Genomic DNA, 9,293 nt, shown 5'->3' with positions numbered 1-9,293 from the left:
CTTAAGGACAGTCCATGATTATTTTCATAGCTGTGCAGTTCTTAGTAATGCGCATTTCTTTTTGTGTCTCAGAAAATGTGTAGACAATCCTTGAGTAGATTATATGTTGAGATTAATGAGTAAATAAGGAATGGTTCTATAATCAGAAATGGATCTGCCTGAGTCAAGAATTGCAGCTTACTATTCAGCTCCAAGTTTTACCTGAGATTAACTTTGGATGATCATGTTGCATTGAGGCATCGAGTTCCTTAAGCAACAAACCAGAGTGGGGAACTGGTTATATCTGTTCTTTAAACATAATGCTTTGTCATATATTATTTCATATTTTCTCCCATGGCGCCATGCCTCTATTGATCTAGGGGCTTCTTGAGTGACCTAAATGTGCCATGTGGGGAGTTTTAAGCCTCTGAATTTTATAAACCACTATGCATTGAGCAACATATAATATCCTTGTGTGTCAAATAAAAGTTTCCAACTTAAACTTTCTCCAACCAAATTAAATTTTGTTGCTAAATGATCAAATATCATACAGGGGAGAATTCCATCTTTTTATTTTATTTTTTAGAAATAGTTTTAACCTGTGACTTCTACTTCTAATAATTGCTCTTTATCATCAGACCAAAATATTAATTGGTTTTTTGGTATAGGCGGGATCAACTTTAGATTTCTTATTTAATGACAAAAGACTTTATCAATTGAACTAATTAAAATCCATAAGAATTCCACCTTTAGAGTAATAATTTTTTATATTCTTACAAGTTTCTTTTACTCTTAGCAGAAAATAAACGAGCCTTTGAGTTGAGTTGTTCTCTTTAAGAAAAGAAAGCAATCTCCCCCAAGTTTAGTATATACTGGGGTACGCAATTAGTAAACCAAAAGTTTTGAATAAGATTGGTTGCCTGGTCAATTGAAACGCTAAGGGCACTTCAGGAAATATTTTTAGACTTAGAGCTTATTGAAAGTTAATGGGATGGGTTAGGTTGATTTTGAAGCTGATGGGATCATTGCCAAGTGTGTCAACCAGCATGTATACAGAGAAATCCCAATACAGCTGCAGTAATGTTGACTCTGAATGTATAAAAATTATAAGGCAAGTTGAATATGAAGGGTAAGGAAATCACTTGAGATTTATGGGCAGAATGGATAAAGATATTAAAGATTCCTCTGCATGTATCTGTTAGACTGTTACAGATGAGTACATTAATATGAGCTCACCAGACAAAACAATTAAATTAAATTACCATCTACCACCATTCCACCCAAGCAGTTTTATGTAATAGCCTTCTGCCAGAAATTGATGGCATAACTGCTATGATAACAAAAATTTACTAAGATAAAAACTTTTTTTTTTTTTTTAATAGGTCGACAATGGGGTGGGAAGGTGGGGTTCGAACCATAAAATAGGGCATTACAAAAAATGTCATTATCACTAAAACCACGTATTGGCAATAAAAGATTGATATAGTAGAATGGGTATAAAAAAAGAATAGAATTAACTTATGATCCAAAATTATGAACATTAGGTACAATTAGATTTTCTTCTATAAAAAAAAAAAAGGTACAATTAGACTAATCCTTCAAATATATATTTTGAGAAGGATATAACCCGTGAACGTGAAGGAAAAATATCATTCATAGGCTTACATGACTTTTTGGGTATTGGTTTTTGAGGTTTGATCTCTAATGCCAATAGCAAGACTGATGTCCTTCACTAAATTGGTCATCACAAATTTATTGATATAATAAACCTAAAGCCTATCCAATCCCACCAAATCCCTTGCCACTTGAGCCAAGAGCCCAATGATTTAATCTTGCCACACATTGAACACCATAAACTTGTAGGGAAGTATGCCATTTGTCCAAGCAATGCCTTCTTGTATTTTTTTGAAGTTATAAAATGCAGAGGCCAAATATGGTAAAGGCATTTTATTTCTTTAACTTTAAAGAAAAGCAAAGAAGCTCTCTTAAACAATCTCCTTACTAGTTACTTCCAAGTATCCCCAATTCAATTCAACTTCAGTTGCACACAACACACCGTTTTCATCAAAACTACCTCTCTTCGAATACCATTTTTCATAGATGGATCAAAGAGAAAGCCAACTCCAATCTATGAGCATTTGCCATAGGCTCTTCCTCTTCATCATGAAGAGCCTAGCATCACATGCTCACAAGACCGTGTATTTAGGCTGTTCTTCAGATCAAGGTTCAACCCAAGTGCCTTCAATAACCAGTGATGCGGACAATGGAGCTGGCTCCAACAATGACCACCCGATGGCTCAAGAAACACCATGTGAAGCTGCTATTCCAGGAGCCAAGGTTGAGCTAGATGAAGGCAATGGTTCAAAAAATTTAGACCCTTTTGGCCCCCATGACAAGGAGCTCCCACCAGTTCAAGGCAATGTTGATGACATTATTCTTCTTCACATGAAGTCCAAGATAACAAAGATTCTTACATGAATTCTGGCAAAATGACAGTAGAGGAAGCACCATTATCCACAGCTGCACCTGGACCAAAACCTCTAAAGAAAATGGTCAGCATAAAAGATGAAGTGGAGGAGATAAGCACGCCTAAGAAGAAAAAGAAACTAAACAAAACTATAAGCAAGTCTACTTCTTTTGAGAGTGAAGAAGATGGTCCAAAACCTTTGAAATCGATTTTGAAGGTGGGGTCTAAAAATGAAAAATCATTTGAATCATAGTAAAAATGGATGAGTCTACTGCTCTTCATGCATGTTATTAGAAAATACACAGGGCTGACATGACTAAACTAAATGTATTTGATTGTACATATATCTTTATTTAACAAGAACTTGTAATGACAAATTTCATTGAGAAGGATTTGGATTTTAGCATTTAGTTTAATTTACTTAAATCAAAAATAAAATTACGAACTTTTTCTATTGATGTATTTAAACTTTATAATTATATGGATTATTATTATAATTATTATATTAAAATGGATTAGAATTGATTAAGGAAAGCAATTAGTTCACATTATGTCTATAACAGGTTCTTTAAGATCTCATTCTTTCTCTCATGTTAGGTAGCAGGGCGATTCTGTGGCCCATGTTTTTCTCATAATTAAAGCATCTCAATTCCCAAGGATATTTCTAATTCCCTACTTTTATATATAATCCCCTTCTTTTAGGTAGGAATTAGGAAATGTCAATTCTTATGTATCTTGCTTTCATGAGAATCACTAGTACTGCGATGGTTGGAAAAAGTCAATTTTAAAATGAAAGATTCGGTATCTTAGAATCACTATTGCGATGGTTGAAAAAGTTCAATTATAAAACAAAATAAATTGGATGGTTGAAAAATGTCAATTATAAAACTAAATAAATTGGCATGATGGGGGTACCTAATACCTTCCTCTTATGTGTTATCAAACTTTCAAACTCATATTTTGTCCAAGTCCAAAGACATTATTTATTTGATCCTTACGTGTTATCAAACTTTCAGACTCATATTTTGTCCAAAGACATTATTTATTTGATCCTTACATAGCTTGGGCTCTGTTGTGACTTCCCTTTGAAGTAGTTTTGATAATTCAAATCAATTATACACAAGTGATCAATCTCACCTTAGAATCTCAATTAATGACGACTCCATAAATTATGTATTTCTTCCATTTTAGTAATTTAATAGCCCCATATGCATGGGAGCATCTATAAAGTGATGTAGAACAAGCTGCAAAGGCCTTCATAGACTATCAAGGGCACTTGAAATTGCGCAAGGTAAAAAGACACTATTAGAAATCATTTGAGTGATAGAGTTAGAATTGTGTGAAATTTGGCAAGCTGAATGGAAACGGTCTTTTGAACAATAGTCGTGGCTTTGCTATGAGATGCACCCTAATTTTGGTGAATTCCTTTGATCAAGCCCCGAAAACAGTGACTTTGTTGTTTTTAGTCATTTTTGTTTTTTTATTAACTTTTTGCTTAAAAATCATAATAAGGTCCGGCTTATTTTGGGACGACCCTTAAAGTCAATAATTTATAATTTTGCATTTAACTCAATTTTACCATTTTTGGTAAAACTCAGTATTTTGCCACCAAATCTCGTAATTGATGTGAATTAAGGTTTCAGATGTTTCCTATCGTCTTAGGGTTTTACTTTATCATATTTATATATTTTGTAGCCTTCAAAGGTAGATTAGCTTATTATTAATAAAATTTAGAATTTTTCTATTTTTTTCTCTGTGGTAGATTTCAGAAAATTATCACCCTGTGGATTTGAGGTTTACTGCCAGAAATTAATAGTTTAATTTATGTTTCATTCAAGAGAGCATCATGTGTGCTTTTTTCAAACTTCCGCGGCATCATAAAGGAAGCACGCAAGTGTCACCATCACAGTGGTTGATCTCTCTCCTCCAACTAGTGGTAATAATCGGGTATCAGCAACAGCAAGTATCCCCATTTTTCTACCAAACTTTCTTGAGGCAACATTTCAACTTCTCACATTCATGACTTGGAAGATCAAAAGTTACCTTACCTGAATGGCATCGACTACTAATCTTATAAAGGTATCTTACCTGCCCAGACTTAGTCTTCCATTGAATAAACTTAACGCATCTAATTTTTTGGTGATAAATTTTAAATCTTTGATCCAACCCCATAGTCAAACTCTATTCAAATCTTACAATTTAACAATAAAAAAATACAGGAGATTTTAGATTTAAAAAAAAAAAAAAGAAAAAAGAAGAAGAAGAAGTGCCATGGGATATATCTAAGAGATTATAGATTTTGCATTTCACTTTTTTTTTTTGGGGGGGGGGGGGGGGTGTGAAGGGGGATCTTTTTACATATGTTCCAAGAGAAATAGCTAATGATTCTTCTTGCATTAGTTGTAACAGGTTTTCACAAAGCCTCCTTCTTTGATGGCATCTTTTCACATAAAAATGTTCAATATAATTTGCTAGGAGAAATATATATATTAAGTAGTTCATTTAAAAATACAGCATAAAACTTCGTCCAATATTATATACAACTTTTTAATACATCATTTTTTCCCAAATTTTTTCACTTCTTTCACTTTTTTCAGGGTATAATTATATTTTAATACACTTTCAGTAAAAAGTTCTCAGCAAAAGTTAAATAAGTTGTTTCCAAACGAACACAAAGTATGAACATAAGAAGTGACACAGAGTGTCTTGGCTTGAGCTCCCAATTACATCCAATAAGGGCCTCCAATGATAGACCACCATGAAGCAAGTTCGGGTTGCATGGTGTGGGTCCATCTTAAACATAACACTAAGAATATGTCATAAATCTCATGGACTAAGGCGGATAGAAGAAATGGCCACTGGATTTTAGGTGGGACGAGAACCACTTAGAAGGTGTTAGGCATCTAGAACCTCATATCCACATGACTAGCATTCACTTGTATTATTTGGCTATTACTAGGCGAACTTTACCTAAGAAGCCAATCCTAAACACACAGTTTTATCACTAATACCCTATTTATTACATATTGATAGGAAATCACATTTTTTATCCATAATAGAATTAAGGAATGCTCTCATGTGCACCTAGATCTAATTAATAGCCATAGTTATTCTCATCAAAATATGGTGGGATAAGATAGAAGCTATCAAATTAATTGATATTTTTTTTAATCAAATTCATCAACTCTTTACAAATTAATTCAAATGTTATAAATACAGCCTTACAGTATGACAGCAACAAGGCTAGAAGTTCATTTTTTATTCTATTGGTAAATTCTTAATCATGGACCAACAAAAATAGTGATGCAGAGCTTGCTCCAAAGTTGGCCTTAGAGAAGCGGACATCATAAATTGAAAGTCTCTTAAAAAATAAAATAAAAAGTTGGCCCCAGAGGTGGCAAAAGATAAGCATCCGTTCAGTGCAATTTTAGCAAGCAATTCAGAAGTTTAAAGACCTGCATGCTGTTAACAGAGTTGTACCTCGACTACCATATTTGAGATGAACCTTAATATTTAATCATAACCATGTGAGCCATTTAGACCTTATCTACTTGGAATTATGGTTCATGGTGGCAAAAATGCCTCTGAGGTACATTTTTCAGTCATCAGCTCTTGGTATGTATTTAGTAAATTATTGAGAAAACACACATTAATAATATATATTGGAAGCTTCAAGGAGGTTGAAAAATCACTCTGAAAATGAACTATTATGATTCTGTTGATGAACATATAGGAATTTACTCTTATGAGAATACTGGCGGCTGTATTTATTTAAACAATCAATCTCATGATAATTAGTCACATTGTTGTACATAGCATATGATAAGATTCAAAATTATGTAGAGGAATTTACTCCATATTGATTTGTGGGTTCCAATTAGTTCAATTGGTAAAGTCTCTGATAGTTGAATAAGAGATCTGAGATTCAATCCCGTATACACCAAAAACTGATTGGTGTTTTGATTTGATAATAAAGAGTTATTATTAGCAGCGAACACCATAAGTTGAAACTCCAAAAAAAAAAAATATATTTCATATTGATTTGGTATTTTGAAATGCATAAATGTTTTTTTCTTCCGTATGTTGATGAACTGTTAGTTTTGGTATCTATTTCTTAACCCATTTATTGTTAGATAGAAGTTAGGTCTGTACTCATGAACCCAATATATCCCAGCTCTTTCAAGAAATGTAAAAGAGATAATTGTGTACTTTAGTCTTAACGCCAAAATCATTAAATAAATGTGAATTAACTTGCACGATATACTTTCCTCCTCTGAACGGCATAACATAACTGAAGATAATTCTATAACTATTATATCATAATTAAATATTATATATGGGTCATTAACAAGAGTAGAAACTATTTTAAAATGAAATTACAAAGTATCCACACATTGCACGGGACATAATCTAGTATATATATATATATATAAATATATATATATATATATAAGCAGAGATTTCGTGCGGAAGTGCATGAGGTCTTTATGGACATTTTGAGCATGCATTATTGGCATAAAATATTGCATTTATATCTTTTTATTTATACAGACATGTCAATATATTTTTTTTTAAGATTATCATTGCACACCCTTATCATTGCACACCCTTTGTGCAATGGTCACTATAAGTGCTTGTGGGGTGTAAAGGGCAAGGGCCGGAGTTCAAGTCTCCAAAAGAGAGTTTCACAAACATATACACTTAGATTATACTAGAATAGAATTTCTATCTTGTATCAAATTTTTATTTATTTATTTATTTATTTAAGGTTGAAGCATTTCTTGAAAAGCCAAATGAAGAGTATAGTGCTTGGATTCTTGACTCATAGAAGTGGAGATGTTTGAGGGACTTTTGGTTCTTGATCGGGTAAGGCTTTATTGTCCATAAGATGTAACTGAAAGCATATGGGTTTAAATAGAAATAATGACTGTAGAAGGTGTGTAGATATTTATGCTCTTCTATGGACAAAGTGATGTCTGGTTTTGCTACAGGGCTTGAAGGCCCTATATGGAATTCTTGGTTTAACTATATTTTCTTGCAAGATATTCACACAATATAAATTTAATTGTTCATGCCTATTTCAATTAAGTGTTCTTTCTCCTTTGATTTTAACTTAGCTCTTTATCAATGTTGATTCTTTGTCATTTTTTAGGGATATGCCTTTGATTCCCAAAAAAGAAGAAGAAGGTATTAATCTTTTCATTCTTGATCAATTTTGAATGTTATTTGGATGTAGTTAAGCATTAGGGGAGTAGACCTCATTTTAGTTCATGTGGTTCTTAATAAACTTAGTGTAAGACAATGAGTTAAAAGGTCTAAGTTTACGTGTGCATGCTTATATTTGGCAAGTTTCTATGTTAAAGTACAAAATGTTCTATGTATGAAAAAAATTTGAAAGTTTTATTGGGGCATCCAAATATGTGTTTTGGAATCACTTTTCAACCATTGTGGATTTAGTTTGTTAAATGACTGCATATTGCAAGAGGTTATATTCATATTAATTTGGGAGACTTACAAAAAATAACATGGCGTTGCCAAATTTGAATTTGGCACTAACTGTAGTCCTAGAAAAATTTATTAATTTTGAGCTTTGGATTTGATCAAACATTGAAATTTGGAGTATGGATGTACTTTTTTTTTAATGCTGATTTCTTTAATTTCTTAGAGATTTTAAATATGTCTCATTACCCTTCTACAATTCATGATAAAACACTACACAACAAATAATACCCAATGGCTAGAAACTAAGGTTTAGTTTGAATTTAGTTTTACTAGCAAGGTTCGTAGATTAACTATTATGTTAAGGTCAGACATTTTGGACGTGGGTTTTGTAAAGATTGTGGTTAACTATGGGTATTTGGGATATGTATTTTTGTTTTAGAATTAAGAAGAAAAAGAAAGACACATTCTATATCAACTTTTATTCTATAATATTCTTCCAAAGTTGTTTTCTTATTTCTCATTAATTATGGTGGATATGTGTTTGCAATTTATAATTGTTACTTCTTATGATGAACTCATTACTAACAAAATTCTATAATAATTATGCTATATAATATATGTACAACATTCTCCAAAACCATCTTACATAAAATATTACAACTGTGCATTGCACAAGCAATTTATTAGTTATTGTGGGGCCATAGAATTTATGATCCCGGCCCACTTTACATTAGGGTCTAAATCCCAAGCTGAGGAGAGGTATTGCCGAGGACATACAATGAAAGTTCAAATGGCCTAGGGATATAGCCGAGGACGATTTTGTCCTCGACATCCCAGAGCGCTCCTAAAAGAAAAGGCGAGCACAGTGTAGGAGCGACCCAAGTAAAAGGCTGCCAATATTGCAATTAAGTACTCTGCGCCTGACAGGTCTATGCTCTTCACCATGCTTTTCAACTTTTACAACCACTCCCAACCACTTTGGATATGGGCTGAAAAGACAAGTACCAGCCCTAAAAAGCGAAGCCTACACGTGGACGCATAAGAGAGGTGAAAAGCTAGTATAAAAGAAGGGGGAAGCAGCCAAGAAGAGGGGGGGACTTATCGTCTCCCGGAACATTGAGCCCTAAAAAAGGAGAATAATAAGAACATGAAACTTCTCGGACGAGGTCTAAGGACCGGAGCCACTCAGGTCGTGTTGGAAAAAAGTCTTGTTAGATACGCCAGGTTCACCCTCGTGCAAATTACTATGAAAATCATGACTAACCACCGTCTGGTGACTAAGGCCTAGCCTTTCAGCCCACTCTCTACAAATTTATTATTTGGGCCTTTAACGTTCGAACCTAACACACCAACTTGGGGTCGTTACAAATTGAGTCCTTATAGTTATATATAAAAGCAGAGACTT

Source organism: Quercus lobata, chromosome 3 (assembly GCF_001633185.2).
Source record: "Quercus lobata isolate SW786 chromosome 3, ValleyOak3.0 Primary Assembly, whole genome shotgun sequence".
In the NCBI taxonomy this organism is placed as follows: Eukaryota; Viridiplantae; Streptophyta; class Magnoliopsida; order Fagales; family Fagaceae; genus Quercus; species Quercus lobata.
The sequence above is the reverse complement of the archived record's forward strand: the minus strand, read 5'-3'. Positions refer to the sequence as shown.